General features: G+C 46.4%; 1 long non-coding RNA gene across 1 annotated transcript; it reads left to right on the forward strand.

The window, feature by feature from the left end:
• Window positions 1-11,468: 11,468 nt before the first annotated feature.
• LOC104151693 (uncharacterized) lies at window positions 11,469-21,357 on the forward strand. Its single transcript, XR_695844.2, has 3 exons — window positions 11,469-12,175; window positions 12,251-12,327; window positions 21,070-21,357. It is a non-coding gene; the product is annotated as an uncharacterized lncRNA (long non-coding RNA).
• The last annotated feature ends 269 nt before the right edge of the window (window positions 21,358-21,626 follow it).

Genomic DNA, 21,626 nt, shown 5'->3' on the forward strand with positions numbered 1-21,626 from the left:
TCCTTGCTCAGCACTTTTCTTAGCCTTTATTCAAGCATAACTAAGTTGTTACTAGTATTACCACAGTGATAAAGCTGACAGGAGGGATTTTGATCTTGTGTGAATGACATCTGTATATTAGAGCAGAGATGGGTGAAGCTAGCTAGCACTTTCTGTTATTCTGCTTTTTTTTTTTTCCTCACAGTTGCTCATAGTGTAGCCAGGCACTAAGGTATTTAGCCTAAAATTTTCCATGCTGGGTGCCTTGCTTCAGCATGATTAATTTATTTTATTCATTTATTCATTTATTTATTTTGAAGTTTTGGCTAAAATGATTCATCATTTTCTAAGAATAAGTTTAGGGAAATGACATTGTTTTGCCCTGTATAATGTTTTCTTTTTTATAGTATTTTCACTGAGTTCTTTGGAGAAGGGTCTTGACGTTTCCCTGAGAAGGGGTCAATATGGTATCAGTTACTAACCAGGTTAAAAAAACTATCCAGAGCTGCCTGGGTTTTAAGCTCTGAAAAATCTTGGTGTACTCCTGCTTGGCAAAGTTTTTAAGTCTTTGGCTGCTAAATTCTCCCTGCGTTCTGCCTTCATCACATGTGCTCCCACCTGTCCCAACTCTTTGCCATCGCCAGGAAGCAGGTGAGTATGCCCTGTGTCAGGAATCCCTCGCTGAGCAAGGCTTTCTCCGCAGTTGCTCTGCTTGCACTGAGCCTTGGACTTGTGGGAACTTGAGGGTGAGTCTCTTTCCACATCATAGCTAGATGACGTGACTAGATTCATGTCACTAGATTTGTGACTTAAAACTATGTGGAGGAGGGGGAGGATCCTGGCTGTAATACAGAAAGGTAGGAGGTAGGGGGAGAGGAAAAAAATTAAGGAGCTGGTTGAGTGGTCGCTGCAGGGAAGATAGTAGGAAGAAGTCAGGGGTAAAGAGCCAGAAGCTGATGAGAAGGGAGGTGGAGGGAAAGGGAAGATCACAGACAGGAACTAGGGACGACAAGCAGGACAGGAACAATGAAAACAAGGAGCTGGAAGAGGTGAGGGAGCCAAAAGTAAATGGAGTAAAAAGTAACTGGAGCAAAGTGGCTGATAATATCTATAGCAAGTTATGTTCCTTGAGTGAAGTGTAGGATACCCAAGCCTGTTTCTCTTCTGTACCAATTAGCTGGAAAGCCAAAGGTGAAGTGTGTGCCTTGCTGGAGCCCTGAAAGGGCCCTGAGGAGCTCACCAGGGCATCCCAAGGCAGGGTCAGCTCTGCCTAAACCAGATGTGACCGATGTGTTTCATGACCTCCCATGGCATCCCCATGCACTGCAACTCTGCTTCCCAAAGAGAAGGTCTCCTCTATGTCCAGCCCCAACTTTCCCTCTCTATAGTCTCATCCTATTTCTTGGTCTGTCCAAGTGGATAGTGAGAACAGTTTATTCTTTTTCTTTGTAGCAGGCTTTTTTCGTCAAGGAGACAATCTTGTCTCCCATCAGTTCTCTCTCCTCTAGGCTAAACAACTCATTTCTTCCAGACATGCATTTTCTAACCTCTTCCTGTCTCCTTTTGTTGTCCTCTGTTTTCTAATACGTGGCCCTCCTTTCCCCATTGACTGGATACTGGTTCAGGCTGCCACAGAGCTGAGGAGAGAAAAGAGATCACTTCATGAGTCTCACATGGGCTCATCCTGCTTCTCCATCACACTCTATGCAAATTTTTCACTTTTGGGGAATAATAGGACATTGTTGGCTTACAATTAGACATGCAATAGAGTTACCACAGTTAACAAGTTACTGGGTAGCATCTGAGACACGTTAGCTCTGTGTGAGGTAATTTGAGCTGGCTGAAGACTCTGACTCACCGGTGGGAAGGGATTACCATAGCACAGCTCCTGCCCTGCTTGCTCTTGTGCACTGCTCATGCAGCTTCTGGTGAACTGCTGCTGTTTACAGCCTGTGCCACGTTATCTTCATGCACTGGGCTGGAAGACGAGGGTCCCTGCTCGGGGAAGTAAACCACCAATGGATGACAAGGAACGATCATCTCAAAATAGGTTGCTCCTGCTCAAAGGGGAGAGTCTCTACCTGCAGTCATCAATTTTAGGTGGTTTGAGTCACCCTTTGAGAGGCTGCTAACTCTGCCCACTGACTATAAAGATGTCATCAGGCAATGAGTTTCCCAACACAGGGACCCAAGGTTAGATGGGCGGAATCCAGATTGACTGGCAGCCAGAGGATGGTCCAAGAGTTCGAGCCTTAATCTCAACGTGTTAGGCTTAATCTCATTAATGTTTGTGAACCGAGCGGGTACAATGGGGAAAGCACCACAGGAGGAAATGAATAATACTATGTTCAGGGCAGAGATTGGATAGTGAATGTTAAATAAACATGGAGAGAACAGGAAGAAATGCTAAACACATTACATATTACAGATTATAGTTTGCTCTCTGCAGCCTGGAAACCTACGAGATAAAAGTAGACTTGCTCATGCTTGTAAAGTCTATATCATAATGTCTGTCCAGGGGGGAAAAGTTACGGTTATACAGAGAAGTCTTAACTTATGCTCTTCCTAGCCTGGTGATCCTCAACTTTGTAAGGTTACCTGGCTTTGAGGAGAACTGTTTGTGTGCAAAAGGTGGGCTGAGGAAGTGCTCAGGTGTAGAGGGCTGCCTAGCACATAAGGAAGCAGAGAAAGTGCCATCCTAGAGCTGGGGAGGATTGGCAGCATGGGCATGAAGTCCACTTAGGCAGACCTTGGTTGTGTCTCTTTCTTTCCCCAGACTGAGGAAAGAAATGCACTGGAGAGTCCTGTGGACTGAGAGCATGTGGGAAAGCAGGGGGCACAGCAGCATGCTGTGACTGTTGTTGCCTTGGTGTGTCTTTCTGGTTCCTTTCTAAGCCCTGATGATTTGGCCTCATGCGGTGAAAGTCAATCTTGTACAACAGACCCACAAGAGACCTGTATCCTGCTGAAGTCTAAAACTGATAAACAGGGCTCATGGGTTCCTTTTCATCTCACCCTCTCAGACAGCTCCCCGGGATGAGGGTGGTGTGTGGGAAGGGAAAAGCAAGCACTTTCACAGAACTGCTCATTACTAAAATTTCTGTTGTGTTGCCCTTTATGGAAAATACTACTTTGAAGGGTGAGTCTTCAGGGAATACAGTAGAGGAAGGTGCATTTATTAGCCCAGCCAGACAACTTGAGGGTCAATAGGTTCCCAGGCTACATGTCCCCATGTGCCCAAGTCTTTATGGGGAGCCACTGGATCTGGGTTCTCTCTATAAGCAAATTGGGAGGAGGCCAAGTGAATTAATGCAGTGAGATGCTTACCAGGAAGCAAAAGATAAATATTCATGTCTGGATTTGTTTCCCATTGACTTTTTTAATTACATAAGGAAGAGATGATGACTGCAAAAGAATTCCCCTGCTCCTCCCACAGGATATATAATGCTTTGATACATGGCTTTTCCAGCCACAGGAATCATCCTGAAGTGAGTTCCTAGAAAGTCCCTGAGGAAGAGATCTTCATATTTTCTATGGCTAAAATGTCAGCTCTGAAGAACGGGATGGCTGAAATTCCCCCCATGAAGAGATGGAGCCTGTTCATTGTCCATGTGTCACTGAGCTCTGTGGTCTGAACTGATGTGAATGAATGGGGGGTCCAGCTCTGCTGTGAAGTGGAACTCACCCTTTAATCACTTTGTTCATCATCACCCTGGCATTTACTGTACAACTTGCAAAAATCTCTCTCTTAGGCCTTGTCTGCACAAGAACATTTTAGGGGGTTAACTTTAAATTTGTGGGACTAAACTGCCTTGCCATCTCACATATGGACGATTTCCTCTGTCCCCTACCCACTTTCAGTTATGTAGCATCTCACTCCCCATTCACATTTATTTGCCAGGGAGGGAATCAGCTCTCATTTGGCATCACATCCTTGAGACCACAGCTCAGTTTGGTGACAGGGTCAGATTTGTACACTGACAATTATGGCTTGCCTGTATTTTCTTGGGAAGTCTGGTACTTTTTGGGCTTCTGGAGCCAGAAATGTGTGCAGGTGCAACAGAATAGCAGTGCCTGGATTGCTAGAGCCTACAGGGATTTATCAGATAAAATGAGAAGGCGGTTCACAAGATATCCAGAAAACGCCTGTGGAGAGGCAGGCTGGAAGTTTGCCAGTTGGATAACCATGTGCTGGACACTGTGGCCGATAGAGCACAGACCTAGCCAAGAGGACACTCTTCAGTACAACTAGGGTTTCTCTGACATGCCATACTGAGAGAAAATCATGGAAGTGCTCCTCAAAAACAGCCAGAGACAACATGGCTGTGCCAGGAGGGATCCTCTTCCTGGAAGGATGATGGGCTATGTTGCACCACAGCTGTGCAGAGCAAACACTGTTCTCAGGGCTGCCAGCTTGGATGGTGGTGAGTCTTTCATCGTCTGCACAGTGTTGATGCCTGCCTTACTCTGTTGTATGCTCCACTGAAGAACTGAATCTCCAGAACATTTTATTTCTGTTAGGCATCGTATTGCATAAGCACTGGCCATTGACAACACATTCATTCTTTTTCTTCTCCCTCTCCTTTTCTCGTCAGCCACCTGCTCCCACTTCTCCTCCACCCCTGTGCTCACACTCTGCTGTAGACTGGCAGAGCCTGAAACCAGAAAAGGGAGATACTGGTTCCCTGTTTGATCAGTGCACTCTCATTTTTTTAGCTGCTCTTTAGCTGCTACGAGGTAAATTGCCCGAATTAAGTTGACAGAGATATGTGCAGGATTGGCAAAACATTCTTGCCTATTTAAATTGCTTGTAATGAGAATATTGACTGCAAAAATATTTTACAGTGCAATTTGCACTTGTGTGCAGGCAAATAGAAGAGGTTTTTTGGTGGAGATACTCGGTTTCTTTGTTTTTATCATGCATCTGTGAAGCAATATAATTCTGCCGGGACTATCAAACAGGGGAGAGCTTGTTTCACTCCTTTACTCCTTACTACCCATACAGCTTTCCTGTTTGCCTATTGCCCTTTTGAATGAACTCTTCTCTGCCTTTGAATGACAGGGTTCAGGATAGGGCCCTCCAGCATCAGGCCAGCCTGCTGAGTACCCAGACGTTAGGTAACCTGGTTCCCTTCCTAGCTTACCTTCCTTCCCGACCAGCTGCAAACTAGACAAGGGTCTTCTATCAGATAGGGAGTAAAGGTGGTAAATCTCTTATTGTTGTTAAGCTCACACCAGTCTGTCAAGAGCAGATGGAGAAAAGAAAAGCTATTTTCTCGCCACCGGCATGAAGACTGTAACTGAGACAATAAAGGCTTGAGCTGTGTCTCTGCTGTCCTATTTCTTGATGTGCCATGCCCACACAGATGGGAGTGCTATCCTTGTATGAGTACCTGGTACACCCCGGCTACAAGCGAAGGAAGGTGGAGAGGACTAGACTGCATCCTAGCAGTGTCAGAAAGGTAATGGAGGAGGGTTGGGAACAGCCTGAGATGCTGTCAGGGAATTTCATGGACAAAGAAATGGCCAGACAGCCCAGTGCAAAAGATGAAGTGGAGACAGACTGTCCTGCTAGAGGGTATTTGTTGCTTCTGCTCAGGCCCCAGGACACTGGTCACAGCCTTCCTCCCCCTGGCTGTGATGGACACAACTGTTCCCTGTTGCTCATGCCAGGGGCAGGATAGGAGCCCTAGGGAGTTCAACAGACATGAGAGGCAGACTCCACCTTCACATCTTTTGCTTCACGACACAGAAACTTGCCGTGGTCTTTCCACCACCTCATGGAGATGACCTCAGGTGTCAAGTCATATGCCCCCAACCCCCAGCAAGAAATGGCTTCATTAATGAAGGAAGCAGAAGCTAACAGGGATCTCCCAGAACGGCTGGAGCAAAAGCAGTGATGGGAGCGCTCACAGTTGTCCCCAAAGCAGAAGTGGAACTCCTGAGGGCAGCAGGCTTGAGCATCCTGGCACCATGGACTTTTCCAGAGTTTCCCTGTTAGCACTGACAAAGCTATATGACGATAAACGAGGCCACAGAGAGCTGCTCCTTTGCCTAGGTCAGCAGTGAGGCCTGAGGTGCAGAGCAAAGAAAAGGTGAGTGAGTCTGATGAATGGTCAGAATTCAATTCAGGAACCTCACTCATGTAAATATATCAATTACTGCTTTGTTTATGTTGGATGAAGTACTTTCCTTTTTGAATTGTGACATTCACTTAGTGTTATGCTTTTCTCAAAATAAACACCCTGCTTTCTGGGCAGATATTCCATGGTACAATGATTTGCTTCCATGCTCTGAGCGTGCTGGCAATAGTAGTTACAATTGCTGTATCAACAGGCAATAAAATGGCGCCCTTTCCTTAGCTCTAGGTTTCCATTCCCATCTGCTTCCCCTAGCTGGAGGTGTACTTAGCGTTGGGGGAGGCCCTATCCCAGGTCGGACAGGATTGCTGCCTACCCAGGCGCTGCATTCTGCTAGCTAGCGTGGGGTCGACATCCTGTCATCCACAGGCTCATAAAAACACACCACGTATTCTGCCAGTGCCCAAGTAGTTACAGCTACAACTCATCTTGGCAGTGGTCTAGTTAACGACTAACTGAGATGGTCAGGGTGGCCAGGGTCCAGATGGCAGCAGCCATATCCTTTGCTTCAGTCCCCTGAGGGCAATGATCCGGCAGTGGCGTTCAGCCTCTGGAGGGCTAAAGTGAACTCCCCATGGGTTTCTAGGAGAGAAGCCTTTGCCCTCCTCAAGCTCTGGCTAAGGTCCTCCCTGATACACATTGTGCTCTGCCCCACCAGCCCCACCATGCTGCAGAAGCAGTGGTCCATCAAAGAAATCAGTTTTTGGAAAGTTCTTTCTCTAACTTGACTTAAATTCCCATCTCCATCACCTCAGTGCCACCAGGATTGGTAGTCAGACCCAATGACATATACAGTTGCTTTCTCAGCGGAGTTTGTATTTGATGGCTGCAAGGATCACAGCAGCTCTCTCCTTGTGGCCTGGTGCCACGAGTCTCTCCCCACATCAACAGACTGAGGAGAACGCCTGGGAGCAGACGCGTTTGAAGTCCCATCCCAGAAATTCAGAAGCTCTCAATAGCGTTTCCTCTCACAGTGGGACATTGTGCTCCAGCAGGGCCGCACAGGGCTGCTAAAGCACATTGCTGTGCAGCCTGGTGGAGCAGTGTGAGCTGTCTCAGACAGGCACATGTTTTGGGAAGAGTTGAGACCTGAGTCTTGGAAAGGTGAAAGACACTTACTGAATCCAAAAGGTTCTCCTAGGTAGACAAGCTGTAAAATCCAGCAGGAGACAGTAGGTGGCTATTCAGCTGACAGTATCTGCGGCATGGAGTGGGGATGTTTGAACTGAGAGTGGGACAGTTCATTCCCAGTTCATCTGCTCTGTTCCTTGATTTGTTTCCAGGCTCTGGCACCCATGCTGCTGAGAGACGGTGTTTAGACTACAGTAGCTTTCCTGTTTGCTAACTGACCTTTCCAGCTTCATCCTCACTCCTTTCTGGTTGACTTTTGACTCTGTCCTCAGTTAATCTCTTGCCTTGCCCTTTCCTTTCCCCTTTTTAGCATATTTGCTATTCAGCAGGTTCACACAGTGATAAATCATTAACCAGCAGATATGTCACTCAGTCCCTTATTGGAACTCTGTAAAGATCTCCACTAAGTTTGTATATAAGGTGTAACGTAGAGGCAGGGCTTCTGCTATAGCATCAAACAAGCCTTGACCTGTGCCTTAAATACAAATAATAATAGGAAAACATTTTAAAAAACCCACATCTGTTTAGAGGGGAGCCAGATAACCTCAGGCGCACTGGGGACAGCACGGTGCCTATGCCACCCTCTCATGGACAGTAAGGACACACTGAATAGTTGGGCAAACTTTAGAGCACTGCCACTGAGCCTAGCAACCACGTTTCTCAGCAGGGAGAGCTGGGAGGAGGCAACCACACCTCCATGCCAGCCCCACACTAGCCAACTGTGTGGAAGGTCTTGGCTTGGCTTGCTCCAGAGGTGGAACTTGGGCTCCGGCTGGCACAGCAGCAGGCTGAGAACAACTGATGTGGGCAGAGGAAGTGCAGGTGCCATGCTGGTGGGTGAAAAGCTGTCAATGCGCAGAGAAGACCCTCTCCGAGGTGGCTTCTCCTCCCTTCGGAGGTAGCTGAGAAGCAGCTGGCAGGAAGTGGAAGGCACCGAGTTGCTGGTGCCATTGCACCCCAGCAGGCGAGGAGGAGCTGGGAAAAGAGATAACTTCTCCTTGCAGGGTGCTTTCCTCCCGCTAACAAGGTAAGCAGGCAAATGACTCGATTATATACTGAAGAACAATGGAATAAATGTTTACAAGGTGCCTTTTTAAATGCCAAGAGTTATAAACCAGTGACTGGAAGAAAGCAGGACACAAGATTCCCTAGTGCCCAATTCAGGCAACGCTTAACTACTAGACTGTGAGGCGTTGGAAGGGCTCCAGTTCCTCTTCTGGCAACTTTCCCCCCAAATCACCAGCACAATTTTTCTTTTTCGTTCAAAAAAAAAAAAAATCCTTAATTGTGTTCTGTGAAAGTGCCTTAAATAGCGAAGAGGGAGGAAAGGAGGAATAGTTTTGCATCGCATGCCTGTCTTTCCAGGATCTTCCAGCTGTTAACACGTGCCTAGGCCCTCCCCTGGTTACAGGAGCGTATATAATTAGCACAGTACAGCATGCATTGCTTTCCTCTTTGTGGGAGTGTCCCTCTCTGCACAGGACAGCACAACGCCTGAGTGCCACTTACGCTCTATTGTCAGTCTCAGCTGTCCCACGTGCCCGAGTCAGACCCCTAGACCTCACAGGTTTGCCTTAAAATGTACAAGCGCTCAGAAGAAGGATAATCAGGACGGAGGTATTTATTTGCCTTTCTGTTTTTAAGCTATTAACTTTCACATTATCAAGTTTTTCTCATCAGCATAGAGGTCTAGAAACTGACTTTATGTAAAAGCTGAAATTGCCATGTTAGAGCATGACCTCCGGAGCTGGAGTTGGCAAGAAGCCCATCTCCCTTCTGCCTAGATAGGGTAGCACTGGGAAAGTCCCTCTTCAGCTGCTGTGTGACACATCCACCTGTGACTGCAGAGGAGACGGAAGCAGAAAGAGATCCTTTGAACAGTGGCAGCTGCATGACCTTGTGTGTCATTCCCACTTGAGCGAGAGTGAATGGGGGGTTCCCGCCCCCTTGTCCCTCTGTGCCCCATTCGCTCCTGCTGGGTAAATTTGTGCTGGAAGCAGCACCACGCTATAGTCTGACCTGGTGCTCCTGGTAGCTGTTTCAACTCCAGGCAGAAAAGGATCAGAAGATCAATGCATTTTTCCAATAGGGTTTTGTGAGCCGGATGCCTTTGGCAGGGAGATGCAGTATGAGAGGTGTTAAATATCAGCACAGAGGTGAAAGAATGAGTGCTTGTAACCTAAACAGCAGGGAAGAATGAAAATACAGCTCAAGAGGCAAGGAGGGGAAAGAGGGGTAGATAAACATGTGGTCAGGCTCTTTGAATAGCTTAGCGACCCTAACAGCTCCTTTTGGGACATGGACTCTCCTATGCAAGCCTACCTGCATGGCACCTTGAGGGTTTGCTCATTTGGGGCTATCATGGCTGAACAAACTGTGGAAGGTGGAAATGTGCTCTGCGTGGCGTAGGGCATTTGGTGCCCCTCTCTCCTAATTCCCTCCAATCGCTGGCCATGTATTAGGAGTGCAGCTCAAGGTGATTTTTTTGCAGGCCGTTCCTTCCCTGGCCAATGAAATTCTTAGGTTAGCATAAGGGATTGTACCCACTTGGCTAAGGCAGCACAGCCAGGGCTGGCATCAGGTTTGAAACCCTCCAGAGATTTAGGACAGCAGAGAAGCACGAGCCTTGGAGACGGAAGGGATGACACTGGAGCTTCTGGGCATGTCTGCTGTTACAATGCTTGTCGGATCTGAACCTCTAATAACCGAGGAACGATCCGCAAAGAGCAGGACATGGAGATTGCTACAGCTGCCATGGCTGGACTGCACAGCCATCTCAGCTCTGCGGAGGAAAGGGAGCAGGGTGTGAATGTGGCAGTGGCAGTGGGAAAGTCTGCAGCTTTAAAAGTAGGCATGAGAGGAATTAAACATTTCACTTGTTTAAATCTTTTAGGAATGAAGTCTCATTTTCAAAAACTGATGAGCCTTAGAAACCCCTCTTGCTCAAAATATCCTCGATTTAAACCACTTCTAAGATGCAGATTGATGCTCCTAAGTTACTTTGTCACCCTTGGAAATGGTCTCTCTCTCTCTCTCTCTCTCTCTCTTCATTCCTCATGGCTGCTTGCATTCTCTGGGGGAAGGACTGAAATAAAGTTCTCAGATGCCCCCTAAACAGATCTAAGCCTTTTTGTACGGTTCCTCTTTTTCCTACGTTTCCTCCCAAATGTGGGTTTTCTACCAGTCCCCTTGCAAGAAAAAATGTTTCTCCTCCTTTCTGGGTCTCTCAGCATTAGAGTCATCTATTAATGTGTAGGCTGCAGTCATAGGTAATAACTAATTTATTCTGCTGCTGCTGCTGCTGCTGCTGCTGCTGCTGCTGCTGCTGGATAATTCGAAGAACATTCAAGAGCACCAGCCACGCGGTGGCAGATAATTAAAGACTTTGGAGCAGTTTTACTGGCGCAGCCATCCCCTTGTGCTGCTCCCATCATAAACTATAGTCCTTGCCTGCCTCCCCTTCCTACACTTGGGTGAGCTGACTTGGCTTTGCACATGATCAGGCATTGAGCAAAAATAACTGCATACCTTTGCGTGGCAGAAGTTCCTTCTATCAGGGTGACTCAGCAGGGGAGCCACGCATTCCTATGCAATGTCCTGGAACAGGCAGCCTCTTCTTTAGGCTGCATCGAGTTTGGGGTGGGACTTGGGCCTTTGGAGCAGGGTTGGTGCCAGAGAACGGCTTATCCTTAATTGCGTTTCCCCAATAGGATTCTGCTGCGGAACAAAGACCAGTGAATTCAAGGCGATGGAGCTGATTTCCAGGCAAGGTAGATTAGAGATCAGGGAACCTGAAACTGAGCATAAGTTCTCCAGAGATAGAGATTTCATCATCTCAGAAATAGCTCTGGCAAAGCACCAGTAGACAATGTAGCTAAGTTATTCTGTGGCTTTTATATTCTTTCATGTGGCTCCTGGATCGCTGAAGTCTAACCACAATTACAGTCACTTTATTTTAAGGAATCACACAATGGCATGGCCATCCACTCAGACATTTTGGGTGGCCCCTAAGAGGGGCATATTGGTGGCATTTTCGGTCATTGGCACTGTGTGATGGCAAGCTTCCTGCAGAACTATTGACTGCAAAGCCAATACTTTTTTTAAACACTTATAGTCAAACCTCTAGCTTCTTTTTTTTTTTTAACTTTCTATATTCACTATTTATATCCTCTGTTGCAGATGCTGTGGCAATGCTTTGAGGTCCTGCAGGGTAGGCAGCACTCGGGATGCGGGAGCATATGTTAAAAGCACTCATATCTGGAGGGTGTTTGAATGCCTGGAAGAAAGTGGGAAGTGTCTGGGAGTTCGTTCTTCAGAATTGCTTTACTATGGCGCCAGTCTGCCTGTTTGCAACATTTCACCCAGTTTTGCAAATCTGACAGCCCTCTGGCCAGCGTTACGTGTTCTGCCACAAAGTTTTGCGAAACATTTTCTGTCTTTTATCGAAACAACAACAGGGTAGATTTCTGCTCATGGTAAAAGTTCACAACACAGAATCAGCCAAAAAAAAAAAAAAGAAGTATTTTGTTGGGACTGCTCTCACCTTGCTGTTTAGGAAAGCTGCACTGATTGGCACCATCTGAGCATGTGGTGCCTTGGCGCTAATGTCACTCTGTGGGCTTCCCCTCATCCCTTAAATTTGGTGCTGACGCTCAGGGGACGCGCCCTGTCACTGCAGTCTGATGAAGTGAATAGCTCATGTTCTCCTGCCTCTCTGGCTGTGGCAATCTGGGCACTGCTGTGTTCCTGATGACCAGCCATCTCTGAACCTCTCAGCCAGATCTCTCCAGATTACAGACCTCCCTATATTTTTTTTTAGCCGTCTCTCAGTTTGCCAGCCAGATTTCCTCAACATGTGTTTGCACACATTGGCAGATGTCCTCCTGACTGCTGGTCACTTGTACGCTGATATGGACGTGAACATGGTAAGGTGTAACCACCTATCTCCCAGGCTCTCTTTCCCCTTGATCTCAGTGTGATCTCAGTTTCGTTTCCACTAGATGTCATGGGAAGAAGTGGAGAAAGGAGAGGACAACAGAGGTGAAGCTTGGCTGTTATTCAAAGGAACAGCCCACACGTGAGTTACGCACCATCAGAGACAAATTGTGCCCTTGAGACCAATGTGCTGACTCTTTTATCACCTAGCCACTCTGACCTTCCTGATTCTCCCCTTCCCACACTCAGTCGCCATGCTGTGATTTATATACTTGCTCCATTTTGTCTGTCTGTTCTCTGCGACAGGTTTGTGCAGCTGATGCGGAGCTTAGTACAGCAAGGGCCTAATCTTTACCTCGTGATCCCCAAGTGTTCCTGAAAAATAATAATGGCAGTGTTAATAAACTTCATGGCACTTAGGAGCAGGTAGAGGTAGATCTGGTTCTTGCAGGGTATAAACCAGCCCTAGAGAGGTTGATTATGGAAGAAGTCGTGGCCTCCATCTTCAGGTACCCCACTGATGCTCTTCATTCATCAGACCACTTGCTTTAGTTTCCTCAGTACTCCAAAGAGTTAGAGAGCCTCCTTCAGACTGCCCAAACTAAACTCCCCCTTGGAACTAAAGGCTAAAGAAGTGTCCAGCATAAGGGCACCTGAGGGCCCTGAAGCTTTTAGGCCCTCAATGATCGATCCTATTCCTGTTAACTGGTTTCCACTCTCCCACAGAACTGTAGCATTTCTGCAGGGAGAAGAGGTGATATTTTTGTCCCCGTCTAACACCAAAAGCAAGTGCTGTTAATAAGCAAGCGAAACATGGACCTTTTTTTTCCAGCAAGGCCACATTTGCTTTCTCAGTGGATAGAGCTGCTACTCTGCCATTGCCTTTGCATGGAGCGCAGAGAGGTTTGTGGGTAAGGCCACATTAGAGGCAGGTCTCCTGCAGAGGTGGTCTCAGGGGCCCACTGTGCTATGCTGGGACATTGAGAGGGATCTGAAAGAAGCCCATGAAAAGGAGAGAGAAGATTTAAATAGCTTTTATTCAATTTCCTTGTTTTTCTTTTTTCTCCTTCTTGAAAGAAAGCCCTTTTCTCTTTTGCCTTATTGAAAACACACCCACATCAGGGTCTCTGAAATCAGGCAGGGCTGTGCTTGGCAGGCCCCATGGGGAAGCAGCATGCACTCCAGCAGGATTGCTCCTCTGGTGCATTTTGTGGTTCTCCATCCCCCCTTCTTCTGGTCAGCGTCTCACATTCTCCAGGTACCCAATGGCACTTTGGACTCCTTGGCTGACTCTGCCCCTCTCTGCTAGGGGCTGATGGATGGCCAGCAGCCATGAGGTGGGTGAAGCTCTAATTCTACCCTCTAACCCCTGCTAACATGCTAACAGGCCATTCCAAATCCCCCCCCCCCCCATCCCTCTTAAGCCTCTTTGAATACATTAAATTTCCACCAAGCAGGGCACACTGAAGTGGTCTCCCTCTCTGCAGGGCTACAGGAGGTACCAAGTGACTGTAAAACAGTGCCTGAGATAGTGCTTATAACCCCAATACAGTCCCCCTCATTTTGGGCATTAGATCTATAACAGAAAGGCAGAGAGCTGTTGCACAGTCCAGTCACATCCCATTCTTCCCCTCCTCTACGGGTGAACGTTGGAGGTTCGTCTTCTTCCATCCCTGTACCTTGGTCTTTGCAGGGAGGCTGAGCGGCCTAGTGGCTAAAAGCTGTCTATGGGAGAGGGCAGCAGATCTGTTAGGACATCATGCGTTTACCTGCAGACAGGGAACCACACTCCTCTTGCTACATGTGGAACTGAATGCATTTATTCGTTTGCAGGCTCATCTCTTGAAAAAATTGGTTTCTGTCAAATAACAAACCTCAGAGCAAGCCAGCCTGGGCAAAGGCCTCAGATGATGATAGACGGCATTCTTCTGCCATGCAAAGAAGTAAGCAGTGGCCAAAAGCCATCAAGGCTCTGCTGAATCTCTGATGAATGTCATTCCAGCTTAACATGGTGTCTGGAGCAAGACAAGTTGGCTGTTTGCAGCTGGTACAGGAACCATCCCTGTATGCCAATGCAGCGGATGGTGCGCTACCTCCATACCTCTAATTTGGGTGGTGAATGCAATGCAGTTGAGAAAGATTCTGCATCTTCTCTCGGCTGTGTCAGTGAACAGCTGGAGGCAAAAATTGCGTTCGTTCTTTTAGGGGGTCAGCTGGAATTTGAGGTCAGCAAGTGTCCACTGGGAGCTCTCCAGCAGTTTAATTCTTTGAAGACCAGCTGGAAAGGTAGGCTCTGGTCCTATGATGAACATCTGGGAGGAACTCACAGCTGGAGCAGGATGTGGGATCCTGGAGCTTCAGTGCTTTTATGTAGCGAGTGAGACGGTTATATAGCTCCTGCTCCAATGAATTAGTACCACGCAGCTAGCTGTTGTTTTGGCACTGCTTTACCCCAGCAATAGCTGTGAGTGGGAATTATTCAGATATACTGAGGTGTACACAATCTCTTCCTGAAGAAGGAAAGAAACTAGGTGTCTAGTCTTGATCTTCCCTCAGAATGGGGACCAGCCCAAACACGGATCTGAAAGTAAACTGAGGGTGGCTCAATTGAGATAAGGCATTTATGAGGCTTATTAGTAAAGAGAGTGTCCAGAGGGACAGAGAAAGCACTATCTGCTGGTACCTGTCTGACTCCTGCCTAAACAGATGTATTTATTTGTAAATGTAGATGTATTTGTAAATTTATTTAGATATGTTAATATTCATTGCTGGAAGGAAAACAACCAAATCCGAAAGTTCAGTCAGTCCCTGCTGCAGGGAAAGGGTTCGTGTAAGAGGAATTGGAAGACAATTCATGCTGCCAAGCAAAGACGAAAGGATTTTACAAACAGAGATGGAGAAAACAAGTAGTATTGGAGAGCTAATCCATGCATAAAAGAGATCGAGCCTGAAGTTATGGAGAGTCCCCATTGCTTCCTTAAAAACATAAGGACAAAACATAAAGTGTGACTGAATAGGAGGTAAGGCAGAAAACAAGAACTCGTGACGATTGCCAGCAGACAGGGGAGAAAAAAATCTCACTGTACTTAAACCAGCTTGAATTTCATGCTCATCCCAATGTCCTGCTACAAAGGGATAAGCTTGCAAAAATCCCAGAGCATGCTCCCACCTCTTTGGGTCTATGCCAGAATGTGAAGTTCATTTTCAAAGGCAAAGGTGACGCAGAGACATTTGACAGGACTCATGCTTCTAAATCACGTGCGTGCTTCTGTAAACTTTACTTCTGGGTATGCTTAATATCTTCACTATTAATCGGGTTGCGGGGAGTTAAAAGCCTATTAATGGCATTAACAGATGCTATTTAACTAGGCTAAATTGCAAGTGCAAGTCTGGACAGAGAACAATACAATGTGACTTTGGAGGAGCAGAAAGCCAGCCAAAAAAATTGCATTTTCATCTTGGGGAAAAAAAAAAGCAAACAAACATCAGTTAATCAACCCAAAATACACAATCTCTGAGAAGAGAAAAAAATCCCTGACACACGGGATATTAAAAGAACTCGCAAGTGTATTGGTTACAGCGAGATGAGGGGCTCAATAACGGGAGGGTAATAGGTGGGCCAATACATGGAGCAGATTTGATAAGATCTTTGCATGCAATACGGCTATGAGGATGACCAGTGGAGTTTGGGCTTGCTGGCATAAAGATCACACAAAATAGAACGAGGAAGCAATAATCTTGTTCTGAAATCAGTGGAATACCAGGCCAGGCAGACAGTGATAATCTGGATGGTGCGCAGAGCAAAGCAATAGCAATGACTGAGGGGCTGGACGAACTGATCTAAACCTCTTCAGGTTTTTAAAGACTACAGTGGAAGAATGACCCAAGCCTGCTTGGTCTGGCGACCTATTGGCTGGCTGTTTGTTTGTGGGTGCATGTTAATACCTGTTCACACTTACTGGTCTCTGAGCAGCCAGGACAACGAATCTTTAACACAGTGCTTGTGTGTATGTGAAGGTATAATGGGGAATGAAATGGAGTTAAGGGAAAATTAAGCCTAAATATCATGGGGAAAAATTAAACAGAGAGATGCACAAGTGAGATGCACAAGAATAGTGAGATCCCCAAGCTCTTTGCTTGGGGCTTTCAAAAGTAGATAATGGCAAGTGTCCTATAGAGTCCAATTCTATATCATCACAGATGACCGCTGGATAATCTAGTAATTCTTTTCTTAACGTGTTAGCTGCATAGTGTCTCAGCTGGATGGGCATTCATTTTTATATTCCCAGTGTCCTTACTGCATCTGAAGATGACATTAAAAAAACATTTAGGTTATGAACATGAAATGCTCAGAAATAAGAGATGCTAAAGCAGTGATCGCTCTTGATGCCTTAATTCAACCTTCTATGTTCATCTGCACTGTATCACAATCACAGAATCGATTCTGCATAGGATAGACTATGTTTACTGGGTAATTATTCAGTATTTCTTCTTACCCTCATCACTTGACCTCAGACCTTATTTACTAAACACCACTTCATTCTGCCTAGAACACAAACCGATTGCATTTCCTCATGGACCTTTCTATGATACTTTCACTCTAAGTCTGAGTTGTTCACAAACATGAACAAATTTCCCCTTGCCACAGACCTTACGAAAAAGGGGAAGGAGTTAGTACCACCTCTTTTTTACAAAAGTGGAATGCAGATAAAGAGATTAAAGTTGGGATCACTGACTCTGGCTGCTCACTTTAGAGCTATACAAGTCTGCTTTTTTGGAATGACTTTTTTCTTCAGCGGTGTATATGTTTAGATGTTGGCGTGTTACTAAAATCTGCAGAGGATTTACCCTCCAAGCAACTATTGTGAAAGACCAAGTTGCAGATATAAAACAAAGCCAATTGTTTTCTGTGAATGTGAGAGCTGGACGCTTACTGAGAGAAAAGGACAAGAAAATGAAAAATAAAAGTGTTGAGAGGAACAGAGGAACAGGGAGGAGAGCAGGGAGGGAGAATGGTGTGTGGACAAGAAAGTTTAATATTGTGAAAGGTTCATGAACAAACAAATACTGTAAACAAAATAAGCTCTTGAGAACCTCTTTGGGCAGAACATGGGGCTGAGAAGACAGAACAAAGAGCAGCTAGACAGCCCCTGGAATATCCCATCAATAGGTTTTGATACTAAAGTCAGCCAAGGAGAAGTGGGCAGAGAATCACGGGCAAACTTACAATGGCTTGACACGAACCACCTTGAGGGGCAAAGTACATCCTTGGCTGAAGAGGACGGGAGAGTGGAGCAGGGAATTTGTAAGAGTGGCCAGGATTTCTTGAACTGCTAGCACCACGGACTCCCATAAGTTTACGCTGAAGGCACGGCTCCCAGCAACTTTGCTTACAATGTAGAACACTCAGCGCTTTTGCCAGTCTGGCCCCAGGTGTCTCTAGCTTGGCAAACAGAATAGGAGCTAGTGGCCAACTGTGAAAATGCTTATTTATGTGACTTGCCAGCAGCACGTGGGGACTCAGTGGCAGGAGCAGGGCAAGGCAGCGTTCGCTGCATTAATGACCAGACCGTCTCTTCTCCACCTCCAATCTCTTTCTTCATTTCCTAAACACCCCTCCAGCTTGGCAATAAAGGAGGCAGGGGTCTCGTGGGAAAAATCCAACAAAACACTATGTGAGCATGTAATTAAAGGCTGTACTATAATGCACAGGCACAAAGGAGATGATTTAATGTTGTATGGAGAGCCTTTTGACCTGCATTTCCTCACTCTGTTGTGCAGTCCTACTGCTCCTTTAACATAGTTCTCCATATAACATTTCCTAGGCTTATTGGGGGGTGGGATCGCAAGAGAATTTCAATCCTTTCACCGTTACCCATTAGAGACTGTACAGTGTGAAGCCATGCTGATCCTCGCATGGACCATCACAGGAGGCAGACCTGGTGATCTGCAGGCCTCTGTCTCCTGAGGTGACCAGGAGGGACGTCAGGCTACCGGCTCTGCAGACCAGAGGGATGGGACGCCTGCCAGACTTGTTCTCAGAGACTGGGCAAACGACTGGCATTGTCGTTTATGGTATCAGACTCTGCAAAGGAGAATTTTCTAATGGTTTTAATCCTCCGGGTCTATCGCTTAGATCCTGACTGATGTACCCCCACGTGCCGTGGTGCTCCCTGTCTCTGACTTGCCCTTTCCCTTTCTCACACCCATCTTCTTTCTCTACTGCCCAGCTCGGGCTGAAGCCTCATGTTTTCCTCCTATCCCCCATCTTCTTCCAGCTTCTGTCTCCGCTTTCTGTCTGCCTTCAACCCGGAGCGCAGAGGCAACCCACTTGGCCCTTGATGCTCCATGCACAGGTTTGGTTGCTTTGGGGCATGCACATCTCCTGGGTGGCTGGCACAGAGGAGCTGGGAGAGACAAGGGACAAATCCAGGAGAGATATCCAGAAATGCTTCCAAGAAAACAAGTGCCTGGCTTGCCTCTTCTGCTGACAACGTGCAAACTTTGGCTTTTCTGAGGCTTATAAGGTGGCCAAACATGGGTATACTGTAATGAGGCTGCTAAAAGCACATCCTTGATATGAGGACAGCCCTGTACAGGGTTCTGGCTCTGAAGCATGAGAGTCACAGATTAGTAAGAATATTTTGACATGAGAGAAACAATGCGTTTTGCTTTGCCTTGCTCTCAGAAACAGCCACACCACTTAAGCAGAAATGTAGAAGCAAATGAACAAAACAAATTCAGCTCGAGGCAGACACCCAGCATGGGGAATTGCAGGCCAGATGGTTAGTGTGACAAAGTTATAAGTAACTGAAAACAGCCTTTTAATACGAAGTGTTAGGCAACTTCAGTGTTAGGTGGTACCACCTCTAATGAAACCGCTTCTTTCTGTCTTTCTTTTTTTAAATCGCCTCTTCTAAATTCGGCACACCAGCAAACTAGCTGAAGAAGCACGATGACTGAGCAAGGAAAACCCCTTGGTGTAGCTGTTGCCATTACATCATGTATGTGTCAGAGGACAACGGGTGCCTTTCCGCCAGTCTTCCTGCGGCTGGGTCTCACTGCCTGTTCCTCCTCTTGGCTCCGTCTCCCTTCTCACCCACCCCGCTGCTGCTCCCTTGGTGCCTGCCTCTTCCCCTTTGCAGCAGCTGCCTGCTCAGCTCTCCCAAATCACCTCCTTCTTGCCTATCCCGTAGCTGGCTCTGGTAGCATCAGCTTGGAGCCCACACTAATAAGCCAAAGCTCCTTACCTTGGCTCCTTGCCCGTTCTTCCGCTCCCCTCCACTCTCAGTGCGCCTCACTGGTCTTCTGGAGAAATCCCTTGTCTTCCTAATCTACTGGAAAATGAAAGGGAGGGGGGAAAAATCTCAGCTCCTGATAACTGCTGCTGCTCTGCTGACTTTGTTTGGAGCCAAGGCTTGCTTATTGGACTACTGACTTCAATGTGGTGACCCTGCTTTGCATCATCCAGGGTTGAGGCCTGCTGTTGTCAGTGGTTTGATGCCAGCTTTCACCAGCAGAAAATATCACCAGTTGGCTTGAGTTTCACTGTGGCTGGGCTGACTGGTGTCAGGGGAGAGATGACCCCCAACGGCAAACAAATGCAGAAATAGCTAGACACAGCTCTGTATGCCCTCCTCTTCCAGTTCATCTACTTTCTGCTTCTTTCATCCCAGAAGCAAGGGCAAGTACAGGGAATAAGTGTCTGCACAAGGTTTCATTTGTTGTGTGCACTGATGCTTGCCTTATTTTGTTCCTGGAGGATTCCCCTTGTCTCAGGAGATGCAGCACACGATACCTTTACTGTGTCTGCATGAGCTGTTTCTGCTTGTTCCACATCATCAGGTTATGTGCTGACAAGTGGAGCATATGCTCTCAACAGCATGTCTGCTATGACTAAATCATATCCCGGGCCATCAATTCAAGGCTCACAGTGTGCTCTTTCAGTTTCAGAGGGAACTCCTGTTGTCTCACGTTGCTTATAACCCCTGGGAGACTTGGGCAAATCAGGGCAACCGTGTGCAAGACCTAGCATTGCTTTCTTAAGCTGTGCAAGCATTTTCTTTCTTACCTCCATTGCTCTCTGCGTGTGCTTCAGGCAACTACTCAGTTGTGCAATGTGTTGGGTGAAGTAGAGCTCCTGAGTCTCCACTTGGAGCATATGTGAAGAACTTGGTCTCTTTTAATGGGTGAAAGAATTGCAACCTGGATTAATATTAGTATACACTACAAATGGTTAAACTTCCTGTGTTGTCCCTCTGCCTTGGCAATGTTGGGGAAGTTGTTTCACACAGACTGTGAAAATCTCAACATGAACTTACGGACATAACATATCTGACAGCCAGAACTTAAAATTCATCATTTTAGGGCCAGTATCTGTAATAATTAGGAGATTTCTTTCTTTTTCCTTCTTTTTTTTTTAACTGAAACTTCATTTTGTTTGATTGAAATCCTTCCCCACTTGCTATTTTCAGTAAGGGCATGCTAAAATAATTCCTGATACTCAGTGACAGTTCTGTCCCAGATAATTATATCATCAATAGGCACTTTAATTTTTGCAGAGCTTTGTAGCATCTGTGCAGTGAAGTGCTTTGGAACCTGCCCAATAAATATATTGAAGGTGTTCAATCCTCGGCTTTCTATGCCAAAGGAGATCTGAAAAACCTTATCAGTGCACCTAATCTGCTGAAGAATTTGGCTTCCACCAACTGAGTCAATATTTCAGTCCAAGTGGAAATTTTCTTTTTGCATGTTCCTGTTTCAGAGGCCATTTAAGGATGAATCAACTACATCCTCCTCCATAATTAGAAAGGAGTAAGCTTGCTTGCATCCCCTTCTGTTTTGCAAACACTGCCACTTACTGTCATGCACTATCTATCTCCAGGGCCTTCCACTGCAAGGCTGGCGGAATGCTTTGGATCAGCCGGATCCAAGTTTCCATGACATCTTCGTCTTCATTTGGATTCCAGAAGTGCTTTACCATGACTGAGGTTTCACTGCGCTAGATACTGTCCAAGAGTGTAATGAGAGACCAGCTCAGCTCCCATGGGCTTACGTTACAGATCAACAAAGAGAAATGAACTATTCCGATCTCTGTTTCTGTGGAAGGAGCAATGATTGGCTCACAGTCTTCTGAGTCGTCCTGTAACCATTAAAACCATCTTTCCACCCTGTTTCGTTTCGCTTGCTTTACTAGAAAACAGTCCTTTCTTTCTCTGAGTCAATCCGCATCACCTTTTCGTAGTTCAGGGTTGTCACAAAGGCTGTCCATCTTTTTATTTTTTCCTTGAGAAAACTAGGCTAAAAAGCAAAGCATGACTGCAGACATCATACCCACCCTATTGACCTCTGTTTTCCAATTCCAGCTCAATGCACAGCTTGCAATCATTACAAAAGGAATTACACTCTGGCGGCCCACTAAAGACATGTAGATGCTCTGCT

The sequence above is a fragment of the Struthio camelus genome, chromosome 3 (assembly GCF_040807025.1).
Source record: "Struthio camelus isolate bStrCam1 chromosome 3, bStrCam1.hap1, whole genome shotgun sequence".
Classification (NCBI taxonomy): Eukaryota; Metazoa; Chordata; class Aves; order Struthioniformes; family Struthionidae; genus Struthio; species Struthio camelus.